General features: G+C 43.6%; 1 protein-coding gene across 4 annotated transcripts in view; it reads right to left on the reverse strand.

The window, feature by feature from the left end:
* The window catches only part of LOC128880023 (uncharacterized), a 678,051-nt gene that overhangs the window by 323,975 nt on the left and 334,016 nt on the right, over positions 1-20,060 (reverse strand). Inside the window, exon 3 of one of the 4 annotated variants that reach the window (XM_054129646.1) lies at positions 4,073-4,141. The exons of the other annotated variants lie outside the window; for them this stretch is intronic. The gene's annotated coding sequence lies outside the window, so the exon portion shown is untranslated. The remainder of the gene's footprint in view (positions 1-4,072; positions 4,142-20,060) is intronic. 4 annotated transcript variants of the gene reach the window in all.

The following is a 20,060-nucleotide window of genomic DNA, read 5'->3' on the forward strand; positions in this document are numbered from 1 at the left end:
CTGGTAAAGTTTCGAGCAGGGAAAGCAACCTCCTCGCCCCCTCACCTCCCCTTCCCCTTTTTCCCCTCCCCCTCTCCGCCGTGCACGGCGCGGCTTCGCGTAAATTAAGTATAGCGCTGCAATTTATAGTCAGCGATATAATACGCCTTGTTTGCCGTTCGGCCATTATTAGCCGGCGCCCCGATTCGCACCTTGTTCGAGTGGGTCTTCCTCGGGAGTGCTCGTGCGTTCATAATGTTTCCCTCTCGTCGAGCTTCCTCCGAAAATGCACGCTAGGTTAATAGACACGAGCCGACGCCCGCACCCGTCGCCTGGCCGTTTCGGAAAATCGGTGAAATCGAAACGCGAGACCGGGCACGGGGAAAAATTCAGTTCGGTGGCTCTGGTAATTGGCTATCGACGCTTTCCGTTAATCAGAATTGCTCCGTTCCCGCCGGTATGCTTTTTTTATGGAAGTTTACTCGCTGTTTGGGAGGATCGCTTGCGCGCGATACTTTCTAAGTGAAAATGTTCGAACGGGTTGTTCGAGTTTGGGTGTGTTCAACCAATGTGGTATGAGAAATTAAGGAAAGGGGATTTAAGATGATATTGGTAGCTCGAAAAGATGGTTGAAACACAACAGAAAGTAGTTTTGTACACAAATGCTCATAAAATTATTTATGTATTAAATATTTTTTTTTTTATTTATATTTGTGGTTGAAAACATCGATGCTCATGCAGTATTATCTGATACAATTGGTTCCAATTAAGTACAGCATAGGAAAATTGACGTGGAACAAATAATGTACAGAATGTAGTAGAATAAGTAGAAACAGTCAGCACTGGTCAGACACGACTGCGAATACTCGAAACAAATTTCCTCCGAAACGGAGTCCCATACAAAAAAAAACATTACCACACCATTTCTACTCATTTTTGCTCAAATAATTACCCCGCAGTCTTCCATTCCACGAAATTCGCCCAATCTCTATATAGAAACGCTCTACGAAGAAATACTAAAAATTGAACCACGAAGAATAAAATACATTACACTCATATGGTCCCGTAATTAAATATTTCCCAATACAACTACTTTTAAAATATACATACCGAGTATAAATCCGCAGACATCGATAAATATTAACAATAACGATGAATCTATTGCAAATAATCCGAAAGATCAGTCCGTGGAAAGGTAATAATAGTTTCGAAATCGATGATAACGAGAAGAATGAAACAATTTTGGCGCGGATGGTACGAGTCCTGCCTAAGCAAGCATTCATCAAGAACGCCCACGGAATAATTCCCCCGTTAATGGCGCCTAACGATCTCCGGCGACAGACTTCGGAACCTGGCAATCGCTAATCGACAGCTAATTACAAGGCTCCCCGACAATCGTTTTCCCGACGAAGGAAAGGAAATCCATATAATTTCCGCGCTCGTCGAGCCAACAATGGTTGGTACACAGGAGGTAGCGATTTCTCTTTCGCCTCGTTGGAGAGAAAAAAACCACAGCTGTCCTACGGTGGTCCTGTTTTCTCGCATAGGCGAACGCAACGAACCGCAATAACGCGTAGCCGATATTCAATTGAACAGGACTCCTCGTCTGTTCCCCGCCAATCCTGTCCCTCCCTCCTCCGCCAACCGCGGTTTCCTTCTTTTTGCCTTCTATCCTCCTTTTTGTTTCAATCACTGGCAAGAATACACAAAGCCCCGCGACAGTTACGTCCCTTTTCCGCGTTTCGTTCCATCCGCGTCACCCCTGCTCCCTCCGCCCCTCGGTCGCACTTAATTTCAATCGAATCGTCGCCAGTGAATTCGCTCGATTTTCCAGTATTATTCTAGGACAGATTCCCGTCCGCCGAGAAACCGTAATTATCGTCCCGTTTGTCAAAGAGAAACTCATTTGCTCGGCTATGAAACATGCACTCGGGCGAAGCGACGATCGGTTTCCATTCGGCACGCTGTAACGTTTGCGTTTTTTTTTTCTTTTTTTTTTGGTAAATTTTTTGAGAGTTGTGTTATGGATATTCGGAAGAGCGAATGATAAACACTTTCACTGAGAATCATTGTGTTTCGGAATCAGCGCGTCTTACGAGGATGAGTTTTGAGAATAATAGACACCAGACTCTGTTAGAGCTTTTTATTTAAAATTTATCTCGCTTTTAATTAGGTCAAAGGATATATAGGATCCTCTAGTTAGTTTAAATATATAAATTAACACTCTGCAAACTCTGGCATGTTTGTTATTTCTAGGACGATGTCGCATACATGGTGGATAAATGGTGGTAAAGAGGATTTGATCGGTAAGATAGACAACTCTATTGGCATTTCTGTCGGTAACACTTGACAATGGAGAACCCTGAGGAGTCGAAGAATTTACCAATCGAGTGCTCTATATCGTCAACAGAGTTACAACAGAATACTGTACTTTACCGATAAAAGTATCTACATTACCAACTCTACCAACAGAATACCACACCTTACCGACCAGATATATTCTTTTCTCAAACGTGAACTAAGATTTGACGCATTGTGATCAAATTACCATGGTCAAAGAGTGTAATAATCTTTCACACCGTCGATCACTATCGATGTAGATGATTCAATTTCGCTCAATCGAAGAATTCTTTGCCACGACAATGAACCCAAGTCTAAAATATTCATGTTTGCGTCAAGTTTAATAATTCATCCATCTTCTTTCATCTTTAAACTACTGTTTATTGAACAGATAGCGACTTTGACACAGGTGGCGAGACGAATGTCACCATACAAGCCACGGAAATAAAATTCCGCATATTATATGCGTCGACGTTCCCAATTACCAGCGGAAATAAAAGACGGAAGTGGATAACACGGAATCCTTGGGCCGCAAATCACTAACGGCGGTCGCGCACAATGGGACGAGTTGGTAAATTGCCTTGTATCTGCGCGACGTCGGTTTAACGAGGGGAAATGAAGAACGGCGGAGACGCATAATTTTACGGAGGGGCTAATCCGCAGGCCCGTAGTTTCGATAACGTTGCTTGCGGGGACGTTGCTTCACCGCCCCTTGGGACGGGCGGTAAATTTTGTAGCTGACAAAGCCACGGCGCTTCGTTCCGCTTCCGGCGCGAATATCGCTCGAACCCGCGTAATTAGAACCCGCCGCGCTCGATCCTATCGGGCGAGGGTTTTAATCGGCCCGCGCTAAAGGCCCCGCTTATTAATTACAATTCGTTAGCGGTGGCTCGCAGTTTTAACATCACACTTTTACGCGGCGAACGCCTCGTCAGGCTTTACAGGCCGTTACAAAAGCGCTTTGTTCCAATTTATATTTTCGGTGGCATACTTTGCGGGGTGGTCGACCCTGCTTCACGTTTGTTATGATTTGTGAATGTTGGTAGGTGCACTTTTGAGGGTAACGCTTTGGTGGGTTGTACAGGGTGTTCTAAAGGGCTTTGTTATAATAATATTGTAGTAGAATTGCTTTTTGGAGCGTTTTGCCTTGAGTGGTAAAGCGTCTGGCATGGTTTGTGAGTGTTGGTAGGTGCACTTTTGAGGGTAATGATTTGGTGGGTGTACAGAGTATTCTCAAAGGGCTTTGTTTAAATAATATTTGTAATAATACTGTTACCTGGGGTGATCGACCCTGTTTGGATTATATTTGACATGGTTCGTGAGTTGATAGGTGCACTTTTGCTGGATAATGCTTTGTTAGGTTATACAGGGTATTGCAAAAGGGTTTTGTCCAAAATATTACAGTAGTATCACTTTCTGGAGAGTTCTTCCTCAAGTGCTTTAGAATTTCGTATGGTTTCTGAGTGTCGGTGATGATTTACTTTCAAAATTAAAATTAAATTGAATAGAAACAATCCACTGAACATAAACAAGCTAGAAAGGGGGTAAACACAGGAAAAAAGCTTGATAATAAATATGAACTAATTGAAAATGAAATCAAATCAAAAACTGACCCTTTATTTAATTCGGCTTCATTCAAAGAGATGGAGATAAAATTCACTATGATCACTGAATTTATTAAATGAAATGAAATTATACGATTCCTTCAATACCCTGATCAAAGACTGATTAATGTAAATGTTTCTATGAATACCTTCTACAGTTTCCTTATCAGGCACTCTTCACCTTCATTCAGACTGGACAAACAAGAAGACACTCGAAACTGCAACCAAAACAAGTTAATACCTCTTTAACCCCTCCACTATTCAATAAACCGATAAAGTACATTTAAGTGATTTAATCAGGCGCCTTTTACTTATATTTACATATTTTCTTAAATAGTTCTTTTCAGAAGAATGTCTCCAGCACATCCTTCTTCTGTCTTTTGAACCATAACATCCACGATAAAAACATTTCAAGCATAAAAATTCAAGATTACTTAGAGGTATAGTTAAAATTCTCAAATAATCTTACGTTCAAGAAAATTCAATGTAACGAATTTCTTTATTACCCTAAAGTACATTTCAACACATATAATGCACAATACAAAATATACAATTAATCTTCTAACAACAGAATTAGTAAGGATAGGGAAATTACATGGTTCGTTCTATGTCTGTCTTTAAACTTCTCTTCAAACTCCAAGGTCTTGAACTCTCATTAACTCCTTTTAGCTGCGCAAGATGACATTCAACGCAAGCACAACAACGTCGTTCCGTTTATACAGTACAATTAAACTCCGCGCGGTTCGATTTCCATTTAACAATATATTCTTCCTTTCCTCGAGACTGGGTAATACATTTTCGATTCACTTTGTCGATACCCGCTCCTGCGACATTGCATTATGCAAACGAAGTGATTACAGACTAAACAGTTCGGTGCGTTCCAGCTCGGCCGTACATCGTAACGGATTAAACGCTTTGGTACTTACCACGCTACGTCACCAGCGCACACTGGAAGAGTTAAAGAGCCGAAAAAGCCGAGGAACGAATTCATGCAACGAATACAGCGAGATGAATTCCATAATAACGATTTAATATCCACGTTTGAATTTCTTCTTTCGATGATTACATAATACTTCTCAAGGGATCAACCCTTTCCAGGGAACTAACGAACAATCCTAGGTTACAAAGGGCAGGGGTATACGAGTGCCTCTGATTTTTTTTCAGAATTTTCAAAGCAATGCGTAAGAAGAAATCGAAGTGAAACTAATTATTAAATTCGTTTCTGTTACGGTACATCTAGGAAATATAAAGGGGTGGAATTGGGTAAAAATTATTTCCTTTTGGTGAGATCAGGAGTCACTATAACAAGTCTAACTCAATCTACGGGTACTTTTTATGTGTTTATTTGTTTGTGAACTTCATTGGTTATTTTAAGTTTAGGTGGATTCTTCAAAACGTTATAGGGGATCTACTTGAGCCTCATCAAGAGTGTCACACATGTTCCGAACTAACCCATTCAATCGACCAGTGTTCCTAATCAATTCAGACACTATTAGATACCCATACCGGAACATGCCCTAATCTTGCAACCAGCAAGCTACCAGTAGCAATTAATTAACATCACCTAAGCAACGAGAGCTCGAGAACCCAAGTCAAAGAACTCGAAGCAGTAAAATTTCGACCTAAACCCACTGATTGATGTTTCTCTCTGCCATCCAACCGTCCACACGCGAACCAATCAATTGACCACGTGTGAAACTCACTAACATGTTTACTGTCCGAGCGATATTTCAAAGAGTGGCTCGCATATCGGTGGGCTTTTCCGCGTTCTCGAAAAGTGGAGGCCGGCCGCGGCCATTGGTAAAGGCAGAGAGGTCGAAAGTGAGAGGGACGGGGGAGCCAAACCGCATAAAGTACGCTAAATTCCTCGTACTTACGGTTGGTTAAATATGCAGCGGAATATCAGAGTGCGGTCGCGATGACCATATCCTTGGTAATATAGTGCGATACTTGCAAGGTATCCTGCATAACTCGAACCGAGCCAGCGGGTGGACGAAGAGCGCAGGGCGAAATAATATTCCAACGGCCATAATTTCGTGCAGCTCGCGCGCGTACGGCTCCGGGGGCGTATTTTGCCAGGCCGGGGATACGGTATCCATAATGCATCCAGAAGATGTAACTCCGGCCAACGCTGGCTCCCGATATAACGCATCGTTGATGCTAAAGGGGAACCGGACGTTTCGAACCGTCGTTAATGTTTCAGCGGCACATTCGGCGGGAGAAAAAATTCTGTCGCGGGTACGACATCGATGACGACGCTGATCGAGGAGCTCAGAGCTTCCTGCGAGTTATAGGGCCTCGTTAGGGACGAGGATAGGGTCGCCAGGGTGGCTTGGAAAATATTTTGTTGGGCAGTTTTAAATTAGAGCGTTCGGGTGAAATTTAAAGAATTTTTGTAAGACGAGTGTTATAAATACAGAAAGAGTCATTCTGAGAGTGAAAGATAAGTCGAGAATCTGGAATACAATTCATTTGCGTGGTGCTTCCCTTTCGAGATATTCGAATTTGAACATTTGTTGGGCAGGTGTGCAGTTAAATAACGCTAGACGATAGATTTCACTGGTCTCGTTTGTAAACCGGTAATGTAGAGTACCTAGTTGACAATGTAGAACAGACTGTCCGTACTCTATCGACACTGAAGGATGTCCTGTTGCTTTGTAGGTAATCCAGAAAGGCTCTGCTGATAATGACTGTGGCCAATTAAATCTCTTATCCAGACTATCCAAGATCGAGTTATTATTGAGGATAGAAATTTTCTTAATGCAGATAAATCCTCATCTTAGCAAAGTAAATAAAGAAATGCACAATATTGTATATATATTCAAACAAGATATTTGAGCAGTTTCTATTATTGCATCTGAAAACGTAGTTAACTGTAGTATTATAAAATATTATAGTCATAGACAAATATCAACATAAATATTACCAGTTCAACTACATACAAATTTTAATATATAAAAATCAACAGAAAGTTTATACAAGTCCACCTGGTCCTAATAAAATTCTTAATATAAATTCTAAAATTAAATTCATGTACCCAGGTATTATTTCATGCCACCCTTGTTTTCTCCGCGCGATAATTCGTTTTTGTAGCAATTGTCGCCGATGGAAACTGATCGCGCTTTCCACACGCGCGGTTACAAAAATCCGCCAACGACCGAACGAAAATAAAAAAAGGTACCGCGAATTTTGACAAAAGCTACGGTGAATATCGCCACGCCGAAGTTTTCGTTCCGTGCTTTACGACGTGACAATCGGGTTACGCAACCCGGCGTTACGCAACCGTTCATTCGCAAAAACAACCGAATTCCTCGGGCTTGGCACGATGAACCACGCCACTGCGAAACGAAATATTTTCGAGCCTCGAGGTATTCAACGGTCGCCTCAGCAGAGTTTACAAAAAAAAAAAAAAAAAGTAACGATCGACCATGACGGAGACAAGTTAGTATGCGAAAAAATTGAAACCCATTTCCACGGAGGATTCTGCGCACGCGATGCTAGCTCGCCAGGCACCAACGAGCGCTAATTAAATTGTCAGGCAATTTATCTAATGTATGTACATACGATTCGCGCTGTTTGCGCGGAACTGACAGCGCGTTAAACTGATCTTTCGAGATTAACAGGCTGCATTTTTAGAGGACATTCTTTGGAGAGTGAGCACAGAGTTAAGGGTATTGCCAAATATGTGGGTCATGTCAGATCGTTTGTTTAGTACGAGAATTTTTGTTTGGGTAGGTATGATTGAGGAAAGTGCATCAAGTTTGTCAGACATATGGAGAAATTCCATATTCAAAATTCAAACATTGAGGAATATTTCAAGAACTCATTGCTGGATAAGACACAAATATAGAAGTGACCCAATGTTGACATCTGTATGTTCAAACTTGAGACTACAATCTCAAATGTCTAGGAATATCGTCAGAAACACATTATTGAATAGCATGAAGCACAAACACAGTATCTAGGTACTTTCTAACATCATACTGCGATACCAAACATTGAGGCCTGCCTTTTGAACTCACAGATGAACGGAATTCCTTGCACTTTTCAAAATTATTCAAACACCATGCAACTTCCAGTGGCATGTAACTGATAATTTTATAAAGAAATTGAGTAATCCCTTGCACTTTTCAAACACCTTTAAACACACTGTAATTTCTATGATAGTACCATGTCGATAACAGTCTTATAAAGTATTGAACTGACCCTCACACCTCCTCGAATCAATTGATCTCCATCGATGTTAAAGACATTTTCCTCAGGTTTCATCACCAATTTATCCACCCATCAACTATAAAAATTCCACCAAACGAGCCTGTAGACGTCTCCAAATATGTCGAAAACCGGAACCACCTCGCAAACGGGCCGCAAACACGCGTAGATTGTATTTACGGATAAATTTCTCAAGGCAATAGGTGTTCGTGACTCAAGGACGAAGGATTGCTGCCCCGGACTCCGACAACTCCGCGGGTCTACGTGTTCGGGTACGTACGGAAATAATTGTTGCATATTTAATGAGGCGTAAGGTAACAGGGTCACGCCGGCGTGGCACCAATTTCCTCGCGGAAAATTTACCATTTTCGCAGTACGCCCCGGTAGAACCCTGAAACAAGGGTTGCTTCGAAGCATCACGGAACGACCGGGAACAGCTACGTGCCTGGCTACGTACGGAAATAATTGTTGCATATTTAATGAGACGGAAGGCGACAGGATCAACGGCCACCTCTTTGCCGCGCTCTATGCAGACCTTCGTCGAACGTGGCGCGGCTACCTCGATCTTCGCTGGGAAATGGATCAATTTCAAGGATCCTGAGACATTGCGCTCGGTGATATTGCCCTCGGAGCAAATTCACAGCTTTCGGCATCGAGGAGGTACGTGTCATTTTGAAAATTCATATTTCATAAAGAAATTACATTCAAACGAACGTATCTCGAATCTTCTATACAGCATAATATGATTTTTTTTTTTTATTGTTAATATATTATATCAATTTCGAGGATCGTAAGACGTTGCACTCTGAGAAAATTCACAGCTTTTGTCGTCGAGAGAGTGCAACATTCATATATCTATAGATATACATAAAAAATATGCAGATTTCACGACGAGCGTAAGAATCAGGTGATTGAAAATCAATACAGGAAAGAGACATGCAAAATCATTTTTGCGATTTTTATTTATTCTAACATCTTTGCTATCAAGCATTACGTCAGTGTGACATTTTTTAGATATGCACCCATACTATTTGCAAATGATTTTCAATCATAAAAAATTAAATGAAAGTATCTTGTATCCTCTAAACAGTACGACATGTTTTTCCATTGTTGATATATTATATCAATTTCGAAAGTAACAAGACGTTGCATTCTGAGAAAATTCACAGCTCCTGCCGACCAGAGGGTGCAACGTTCATATTTCTATAGATATGCATAAAAAATTATTATATATATTTTTGAACTTGTACGCAGCCACACGTCAAAGTCGTCAGAAATTACAGATCAAGCTTTAATAAAAGTAAGGAAAAATACAACAATTTTGCGAAGGGTGGTTTGCCAACCGAATCTTGATAGGCTCCGAGGCAAAAAGGTCCCTCGCTACGCCGAACAAAACTGACTTTTCCTCTTTGCATTTCCACGAAGTTCCAAGCCTCGAAGATATGCTTCTGAGTCATCAGATTGGAACTCGAAAAGTTGGCGATGTTACTGGAATAGAATCTTCCTTCGTCGATGCATCCGCCCCACCCTCAAAGGAATATACCACCGCTATTATTGTCGTTACCAGCGGATCCTACTAGGGCTGCTGGTATCCCCCAGCATCGCTTCTACAATTCCTACATCCGTCCTCTACGTTCGTGCGTTCGTCTGGCTCGCTCCTGCGCGCAGAACGGATCCCGTTGGTGGAGCTTTAACCACCGAGTGGAAGGCACGGTAACTTCGTCTCGGTGGAATTGTGTTGGGGAGGGCTCGGAGGGCTGCAGGGCTCACTGGTTTCCTCGGTGTGTAGGTAACAGAGGAACGAGGGGTTTTTGGGCGGGCTGGTTCAACGGAGGCGAAGGAAGGGAACGTTTAAGCAGCTTTCGTCGCCAAGCTCACGCAAGCTCGGCAACGCCAGTTTTCGTACTAATATTTGCCACTTGACCCCCACCCACCGCTCCAGGTTTCGGCCTGGCAGCCCATGCGACGTCCGTTCGTTTGGCCTTCTTCCTCCCCGAAACCCTCGCCATCCTTCGTCGGAGCTTGTTCCTCGCACAAACACAGAAGCTGCTCCTGCACGGATGAAATTTGAGGCTCGGGATGTTTCTACTTCTCTTTTTCTACGGTTTCCGAAAGGGGATGAAGCCTTGGGGGTTCGTGTTTTCGTGTTAACTTGGTTCGAGGAAATGGTTGCGACTGATAGGGGACGTTCATCTTCTATCGACGTGTGCTTTACTCTCATCAAGGTGGATTGGTGCAGGTCGCCTGGTTGAGACATTTGAGTCGTTCATTGCACAAATCGATTAACTCCTCTTTTTGGAAAATCTTAAATTCAATTGTCAAAGCACCTGGTATAGTCGCCACTTTTATATTTATAATAACTTTCCTGAATAATAATGATTGACACCATTAAACGACAAAATTTGTTTGGCCATTAAATAACAAATAATTGATTTCAGAGACCGTTTCGATCGCATTTCTCGACTGTTTGTTTTATGGAGTTAATTGATTTGTGCAATGAACGGCTCATTTATTTCTCGGTGGATTCGGACCTTGAGTGTAGCTTACTGTCGTCGTGGAATTTATATATCGCTGCTGTCACACGTCAGAATTTTTCTTACAGTGGGATACCTAATCTAATTTCAACTGGTTCCATGATAGTCACCTCCCAAGAGTCTCAGAAAAATTATACTACCTCATAGCAGCCAGAGAATCTTATCCTCACATGTTCCCTGATGTTTGTAGGACAGAATCTACGTAAAATTAAACGCAAGGGATTTCACTATAAGAGTGCATCACCTTGAGAATTTTATAAACACTAGCTAAAGTTCCACAGATTAATATAGAACACACTTGAACCTCTGCATTCCCCATAAAATTTTGTAAACGTCCCAGTGATGACTTAAACCCCCATATTTCCACCTGGACTACAAGTCATTTCAATCTTTCATATCCCTTGACATCCAGAACTTGGTATGGTCTCAAGATGCTGCCCAGTCAACAAATTCTACCCAAGCCTCGTTTAATTAAAAATTCCACCGCGGACAGTAACACTAGTTCCTGTTCCAAGTCACACAGTCCTTCTCGATCTCGTCCGGGCTTTGTGATTCCTCATCGGCCACCCTTTCCCTACCACCAAACGTAATTTCGAAATGCTTACGACGTTTCTCGTTCCACGGGAATGACGCAAATAATCCCGCAAAGGCTCCACGAACGCGTCGACGTGATATTTGCCGAGCTCTCGATCGATAAATTCTACGGAAGCATGCAGGTAAACAAACCGGAGGGTGACTTCTCGGTGTACAAAGTCAAAGCAAAGCTGGGAGGAAGACTGGCGGGCGGAACGAACGTAAATTACAGAACGGTGGCGTTCCTTCGGCGGGAGAAATTGCAAAACTAAATTAATTACCAGCGAGGTCGCGCGCGCAGCGTGCGCGAGTTACACGAGAGAGAATGGAGCTAATAAAAGCAAAGCAGCAGCAGCAGCAGAAGAAGAAGAAGAAGAAGAGGAGGAGGAGGAGGAGGAGGAGGAGGACGAAGAAGTTTAACTTAAGGTGCTTATAAAACGTACCGAGGGTGGCTTAGCGTTGGGCAGGAGGGTGACCCTATTACCCCTTGCCTCATTAAATGCACAATAATTATTTTCGGAATTAAGTTTGCTGAAAATGGCCAGGCTCCTCCTCTCCCTCGTCCTCCCGGCGTTGATCGTTCTGCCACTTTTCTGCAATCGGCGAACGCCCGAGAGAATTGTTGTTCCTAATTCATACACAAAAGCCCGCCAACTGCTTTTGTTTCCGACAATGACAGCATTACGCGCATTGGCGATGCAAAGCTGATTGCTAGCCCATTCATTATGATTCCTTTAATGTTTTATCCTCCCCTAATGACGGGGGAATATTGCATTTGCTTGATCAGCATTCAACGAGCTGAAAAGATAGAGTTGCAATTTTGGTGCGCTTGGGAATTATCATGGAAACTCGATTCCTATTATGGTAATATTTAATACTGCGCCCCCCGGTAACAATAGGATAGGAGTATTAATTTTAGTCCAGAAATATTGATAATAGTAACAACGATGGTAATATTATTCCTGATACTCGGTTTACGCTTTTCTTCGAGTTCGGTGTTCTATTTCAATTTATAGAAATTATTGGCTATGGTGGAACTGGAGGTAGATCTTCGCAGGAATAATTATTCGAGAATCAGATGAAGAGGAGTTGAGGGGAATTATATAATCAATAATCATCAACATTCGATGGGTGAGTTATTCTTCATAATAAATATTCTATTTGTAATTATATTATTTAATAATTGGGCAGAGGAAGGTTGGAGACCAGAATGTCCTTACTTTGATTATATGGCGTTTGACTATTTAGAAATAAAACTTACTAAATTAATGGAAGGGAAAAATGAAGAAGGGAGGGTAGCATATGCTGCGATACATGGTAGGCATCCATAGTAATCGCAATAATAGTGATGCCACATCCCTTTGAGGGGTGAGAGCATGGGCGAAAGGAGACTTTTCGCGAATCGCACGCATGCTGCACTTATATCTATTACTATATCTACTCCACGCTTCGGTGAGACTTCTAATAACGATAATAGCGCTGCCAGTGACTTTCCCATTGGGAGGGGGCGAGACTAGTCGATGCTGTTTCGGAATATGGATTCCATCGCAGTTTTTTTCGTGCTGCAATTTTTAATAGCGAGAAGCGTCGAAATGGAAGCATTCGCGGAGATCACTCTTCCTGAAATAAACATTCAGCCCTTGTACCTTGGGGCATTAGATTATTACCAAAACCTCGTGTTTTAAGGAATCCTACCTGATATTCAGAAATACATTCTTTGGAAAATAAAGTGCTCTTGCATTATAAGGATTTATTCCTCAAGAGGTTACTCATTCTTTTCTATGACAACAAAATAAAACTCTTTGTTGGTAATATTCGTGCTTCGTAAGGCTTTTATAATATTTCTATCAAGTTATAAACATACCAAATTTTAATAATTTTTGTCCTGTACATTGGCTGTTAAAAATCACGAATATTGTCTCGAAACTGATCAAATCGAAAGAGAGAAAAACCTTACTCTTAGTAGAAAAGGGAGCCTTTTCTCACTGATGAATCTTAAAACAAACCATCGGAGGATTATCCATCATCCACGAAAACAAATACCGCCAATCACTAAAAAATTCTGTTCCACCAATGAAAGTTTCCCAATTCCTAAATTCAGCTTCTTCAGCGTCCTGCACACCATCTCCAACTGAATCCAACATCCGTACACCTGGACCAACCGCAGCCTGGATGTAACCAGAATTTAACCGCGAAACAATTTTTACTTTGTCCGTAATACCGCGCAACGGGATCGAAAGAATGCCCTCCGTCCCAATGAATCGTTCAAGAGAATCGGCGGCCGGTGTCTTTTCCTCGGCTGGTCAACCCGCACACCCCCATCCCCCATTTGCTTGGCGTAGATGCGGGTCTACGGGCGCGTTTGGATTCATTAAACAGACCACGATGAAGCTCTTTCCACGGAACACGTGTGCGAGGCGTTCTCATTATATTCGATTACACAAGCGCGCGGTACACTTGGGCTACAGGCAATTCACGGCTAATGCGAACTAATTACCAGTCGACCGGAAGTTAAAAAGTGTGGACAAGCCACCGCCGGCATCCGCTTATGCTGCCTCCATCTGCTTTCTGGCCCGGCCCCTGGACAATTCCCGGGGAATGAAAGTTTGCTACTGCGGTTACCGTACATTTAGCTTTCCCTCCCCTGTTGCTGTTTCATCCCTGCGGCCCCGTGCGTCGGTTGTTTTAATTCTTGGCCCACGAGTCGCGAACGGAAGACGGCGGCCATCAACCGCAGTGGACCCTTGCTCGAGGCAAAAGTTGAAGGTTAAGGGGGGATATTATTTATTAATGGCGATTCGATCTTTGGTGGAGGAAGTAAAGTGCTTTTGGAGAGGATATGTGTATGGTGTTTGAGTTGTTGGGGGTGAGCCGGAGAACTTGCAGGGCTGGACTTGCTGGCTTTATTGGAAGATTTTTTAGCGATTTAGATGGAATTAATGGTTCGAAGTTGTTTATTACGTATGGAGGTATCGAGGGAAATTTTTAGGGAATGTTCTTGCTTGATGGAAGTATAGTGTTGGAGCTATGGTTCTGGGATGAGTTGAAGAATTTTTCTATGGGGCATCAGTGGACGATTCTGGCTCATATACATATAGCAGTTGAGAATCATATTGTTTAAACATTTAAGAAATATTCTTGGTTAGTAGAGCAATAGAATTGTGAGCTTTGCTTTGGGTGGGCTACAGGATCCTTCAATGAAGCTTTTATAGAGCACCTAGATCTAAACACCTCTTTCAATTGGAAATCATCTTCTATATGTGGAACTCTTTGATTCAACTATAAAGAAATATTTTTAATTAGTAGAGCCATAGAATTATGAGCTTTGTTCTATGTGAACTGCAAGATTCTTCAATGAAGCTTTTATAGAGCATCCTGACTTAAACACCCCTTTCAGTTGAGGATCATTCTACATATGGAATTCTTGGACCAACTGTTAAAATGTATTTTCAGCTGCTAGAGCAATATTATGATGACCCTTGTGTCATATTCTTGGTTTCAAGTACTATAATACTCTGACATTTCGTCTTAGGTCTACTAAAAGATTCTTCGGTAGGAATTTTCCAGCAGATCCCAACATAGACGCGTCTACCGGTTGGAAGCAGACGCTATACAAACTTCGCGGAGTTTGATCTACCTTATCCACATATAGAAGACGACTTGCAACTGCTAGAGTCTTTCTGGCAGGACCTGCTTCAAAAGCTTAACTAAAGAGTCCCCTGACAGGTTTAAAACAACTCGCTTCGACATTGTTGATCTACCAAACAGTAATATTCCTTGCACAGCTTCTATGCTTTATAATGAATGGCGCCAACTGTCGGGGACATTATTATCCATCTCAATCGGTCTAGATACGTCACAGACAGAATTTTCTTAGCCAGCCTTCTTAATAAATCGAAAACATTTTACGAACTTTGTCTTCTATAACCTTTCCCTTTGATGCCTCAAAGGCAATCTCTAAAATGTTTATAATTTTAAAGGTGCAACTATGTTATCACCAACCAGTGACTAATCTCCACATCTCCCCTATTCTTTATTCATCTATTACCATACACATAATTGTTCGTTCGAATCAATCTAGCTGCTCCCAACACAGAATTTTCTTAGTCAGCCCTTCCGATAACTCCACAACGTCATCAAAACACAAAGCCACCTTCGACTTCTGTAACCTTTAGTTCAAATATCCCAAACCATGGAAGTAGTCATAATATCTCAAAAGTATAGCTATTTTTCCAAATGATCTCGTATGGTTTCAGAGGTGCAATAATATCCTCGATAGAAATACTTCTTAATTTAACCTCCAACAAGTAACAGATCTTCGCACGCACCTGAATTATTTATTTATACCCCGTACCATTGAAATAATAATTCCCATCAGCGGCATTAATCACGCGGAGGAATAAACTACCGTTCCGTGTTATTCCAGCGATAACGGATCAGAATCGTTCCGTTCCAAATGCCACTGTTTAAGCCACGAAACGGATTTGGACCTGTCGGTCCGCTGATCGATTCAATCAATTTCACTTGGCGGAGAACGCGCGTTCATCAAAACTTCCACGGCTAATACGAAATAATTACTGGCCACGCGAAAGAGGGAAAATACATACAAGCCTCTGGCGGAATCCGCTTATTCCGTTTCCAGCTAGCTTCCCGGGTTAGCTCGCCTTCCGGACAAATACCGTGGAATAAAAGTTTGCCGTCGTGGCCGCCTCCCCCTCCCCCCTCTCCCCCCCCCACCTATCCACCGCGTTCCCTCTAACCCCCACGACGCTGGATCCCCGCCCTCCCGTCGCTATTCTAATGCCATCTTCTGCACACCCCCAACGCGCCGCGCTGGCCTGCGTTTTAATCCTCCGTATAAAATTTACAAAGCGAAACTGCCGCTGCTGGTCGACGGACGCGACTAAACACGGAATCCGATGCGCTGAACGCATCGTATTCGTCAGAGTGTGCATAAGCTGGGCTCCGGTGTTCCGCGCGTTTCGCCCAAGGTTTTACTCGTGATACGCGCGGGATCGAGGTTTTAGCTCGATACCGTGGCTATTCGAGACGCGGCAGCGGATATTTACGAATAATCAGAAATTCGCAGGCCATTGGTATCGGGGAATTTAATAATGCACGCGTGTGAGAAAGAAGATGTGAATTTTCAGGGTTTATGGGGAGATTTTTATGTGAGAGGGGGTGCCGGATAGGGTGGTCGATAATACAGGTCTCTGGAGGGTAGCAAGCCTTACCAGCATAGGGTTCTGCATTATTGGCAGAACGATCTGCCTTACCGACTGTTTACAGTGCACGTTGTTATATATTAAAATGGAATATCCTACTAGACGTTTGAATATTAGAGAATACTACAAGCACTTGCGTACACTCGTGGGCTGTAAATATACCCTGAGGATGCATTCACAGAGAGAGAGCTCTAAAACATTCAACTTATAAAATGAAGTCTCACAAGGACTTTTCTTCTACAGAAGCATCAATCAATTTTACAGAAAATAGTCTGCAGTAGAATTTTGTTTAACTCTAGATTCTAATAATCTTCTCCACCATGTACACAAACACTCGCCAAACCAGAACCTCCCAAAAACCTTCATTTACTTTCACGCAATTGTACTCACAAATGACTTCGCTATAAATTTATTTATAGCGACCCCAGTAAATCCATCCTGTGGGATGTTTGAGGTCCCACCCTTCCCCTCGCTAGTTCTGCATGCGTCGCGTCGCACGGTATCCGAAGTATCGCGTTAAAAGCCGTAACAACGGTCGTTAATTCGATATCGTTCGCTGTATCGGTTTGCATTAACGAACACGGAAACGCAAAACGCGCACGCGACGAGGACAGGCGATGTTTCCTCTGGGGCGGCGGGGTCATTAAGCTGCATTTTTAAAAGCTGTCCCCTGGGCGGCCCGCCGACGGAAATAGCAACGGGCGCAAAAAGAATGCCAGCCACTATATCGCCCGACTGTCTAACGACTCTGATTCTCTGGATGCTCTCGGACTCGAGTTTAAGTGCACGCCACCAGAAACGCATCTGCTGCTGGCCCCGGTCGGTTCCAGGTTCCCTCGGCTGAAGCGGGGTATTCAGTGCTCTTTAACGTTGACGTGGACAAACTGCACACACTGATGGGACGATTTGATGTCCTCCTTCCTTTCAACGACGAGAGGGATTCGGAAAGCTGCAATAAAGACCTGGGAATGGACAAAACAGAAGGGACTTCATCCCGAATGCTTGATTCGTCGGACTGAGCGGTGTAATTTCCTTTCGAAACGTCGGAATCGACTCGTTAAGGGCTTGGATTGCACTAACTAGACTTGGTTTAAAAGTAATTGAAATGCAACTGCACCATGGAGGAGTTAGTGCTTGTAATGGGTCACATTGTTAGAATAATGGACAAATATAATGGAAATAATATGGCAAGTCATAAAATATGTTGTAAAAATCTTCATATATTTGTCTTTCACTTTTCTGCCATTTAATTTCAATTGCCTAATGTTTGGTTCTATAGTTCCACTTACCAATTACACAAATCAAACTATGGGTATGTTAATACACTACCAGTAGTATGCAGGGAGTGTTCGTAACCTAGAAGTGTACGTGATTATTCATAGAATTCTCTAATTTTCTAACAAAATGATGTACGACTTTCTATTTTCGTATATGTATAATAATCTGGCCTGCCATCAATCGTGCACTCTGTCGATAAAGCTAGGTAATGCATTGAACTCCGTTGGTCACGTCGCTCTGCCAATAATGCAGAAAACTCTGCTGATAAATTCTGCTACAGGTCTGCATTATCGACAGTTTACCCTGTCTTACCGACCTGGTACCTCCCCTATCACCTTTCTTCTGTCCCAGAAATTGATTACTATGAACAATATGTTTATTCGTGGCTACCTACTCGAAATAGTAAAACCATTAACATATCTCAAATTTTCCAAATTAAGTTCAGAGATTCATGAGTGAAGCTACAGGAGAACAAGGACCCTGTCAATGGGTTAACACGACCCCCGGAGTTTCACTTTCCGCGAGCCGTAGTCCTCCAGCTCCAGCGGTGGAAAATCATCACGGAGGACGAGTGGTCATTATTCTCCTCTCCTTTTCAGCGTCTGCGTCTGGCAAGCATTTCCAAGTTGACCCCGACGAACGCGAGCAGCGGGTCGAAAGAAAAGGCGGAGGCGAGCTCGAAGCATAACTTTTTCATTTTCCAGCGTCTTCCGGTTCCGTCCCCTCCGGTGGAAAACCGACCTGGAGACAGCCAGGAGGGAGAGAGAGAGAGAAAGGAGAGCTGAAGGCGAAGGCCGTGTCACGTTTTCCTCGCGCTGGAATATCTTTTGTACGTGAGCCTCTTGAATAAACATGCGGTCGCCGTGTGCGCGGCCGAGAGAGGGCGAGAAAGGAAATAGAGCCGCCGCCGTTATGGCAGCGCGGATGAAGAAGCGGGAGCACGGGAGGGCCGCGGCCCTGTTACGGGCAAACGATGAAAAATGCCAGCGCGCCGCTTACTCGACCCAAAGACAAAAGGACGCTGATGATAAGAAACCCCGCAAATATTTTCAACTTAATTACCCGCGCCTCGGCTTCTTAACGGGCCATTCCGCTTTGGCGGCACGCACGCCGCGCCTGGGAGATAAGTATCTACGCGTTTAAACGCTTGTCCGCCATATTGTTGCTGGGGAAGTGGCGAAATGCGAACCGGGTTGTCTTGGACCAATGAAAAGATTCCATTTTCGCGGGTGGCGGAGAACAAGAGGAAGACCGACGAAGAGTCTCGCGAATAATGCGAGCATTTCTCAACTTCCATACCCTTAACAAGGTCAAAATACCCGAGTCACCAAGAGCAAACGCTACCAAGCTCGCTTCAAAACCACTTGAAACATTCCCAAACGAATCCCGACAAACACCCAGCCCCATTAGAAGTACCCCTCGTCGAAATGCTCCTGGAGAGGCCCCACGAACAATCCATCCTTCCCCGCCAGCGCTGGCGCAATCATTCATATTTAACGGACCATTTGATGGATTGTGCTCGTCGAGAGCAAGATGGCGAGGCACAGAGGAACAGAGGACGACGAAGGAGAGTTCAGGGAACAGGACCGTAAACGGAGGTTTCAAACGTAGCTCACCTAGAGTCTCCGTAGGTGGGTTAGGTTGGAGCCCTCCGGGGACGCTGCATTAGTCACACTCTCGCATCAGTCACCTTCCTACCTCTCTCTTCGCCCTTCCCACCTGGGCCACGGACTCTCGCAGTCTCGCAGAGGAGCATTTTCACGTGGGAATATTTAACTCCGCGGCGGCAAATTACTCTGCGGGCCTCCGGTCACCGCGTGCGTTGCGACACCGGATCCAGCAGGTTGCACGATACGTCGTACGCGACGGGACTTTACGAGATACGCCTCCCTCGGGGGCAGATAAGACAGCGTCGTGCTCGGCTGACGTTCCCACCCACGTCCTCTCGCCTCCCCCAGGTTACCAGCCATCCGGCAGCTTGATGTAAGTGTACGAATAACCGTGTTTATGCGCGTTTTTTTTCTCGTTCTGTTTGTCCAAGCTGTAAGCTGAACCGCGTAGCCGACAACTTTGGGGAATCGTGCAAGTTGGACGACCACTTTACGTGTCTCTAGTTTTGTTTGAACAAGGGTACACCGCGTGGAGTGGTTTGGGATGGTTTCAGGGCTCGCTGAACACTGGGAGTTTTAAATTGCTTCGGATGGGTGGGACTGTGGACGCTTATCGTGGGTTTTTTGTTACGTAGAAATTGGTAGACGAACTGGCCATTAGGGAGGTTCGCTTTAGCGGGATTGGGGACTCTTGTTGGTCTTGGT

The sequence above is a fragment of the Hylaeus volcanicus genome, chromosome 7, assembly GCF_026283585.1.
Source record: "Hylaeus volcanicus isolate JK05 chromosome 7, UHH_iyHylVolc1.0_haploid, whole genome shotgun sequence".
Taxonomy (NCBI): domain Eukaryota; kingdom Metazoa; phylum Arthropoda; class Insecta; order Hymenoptera; family Colletidae; genus Hylaeus; species Hylaeus volcanicus.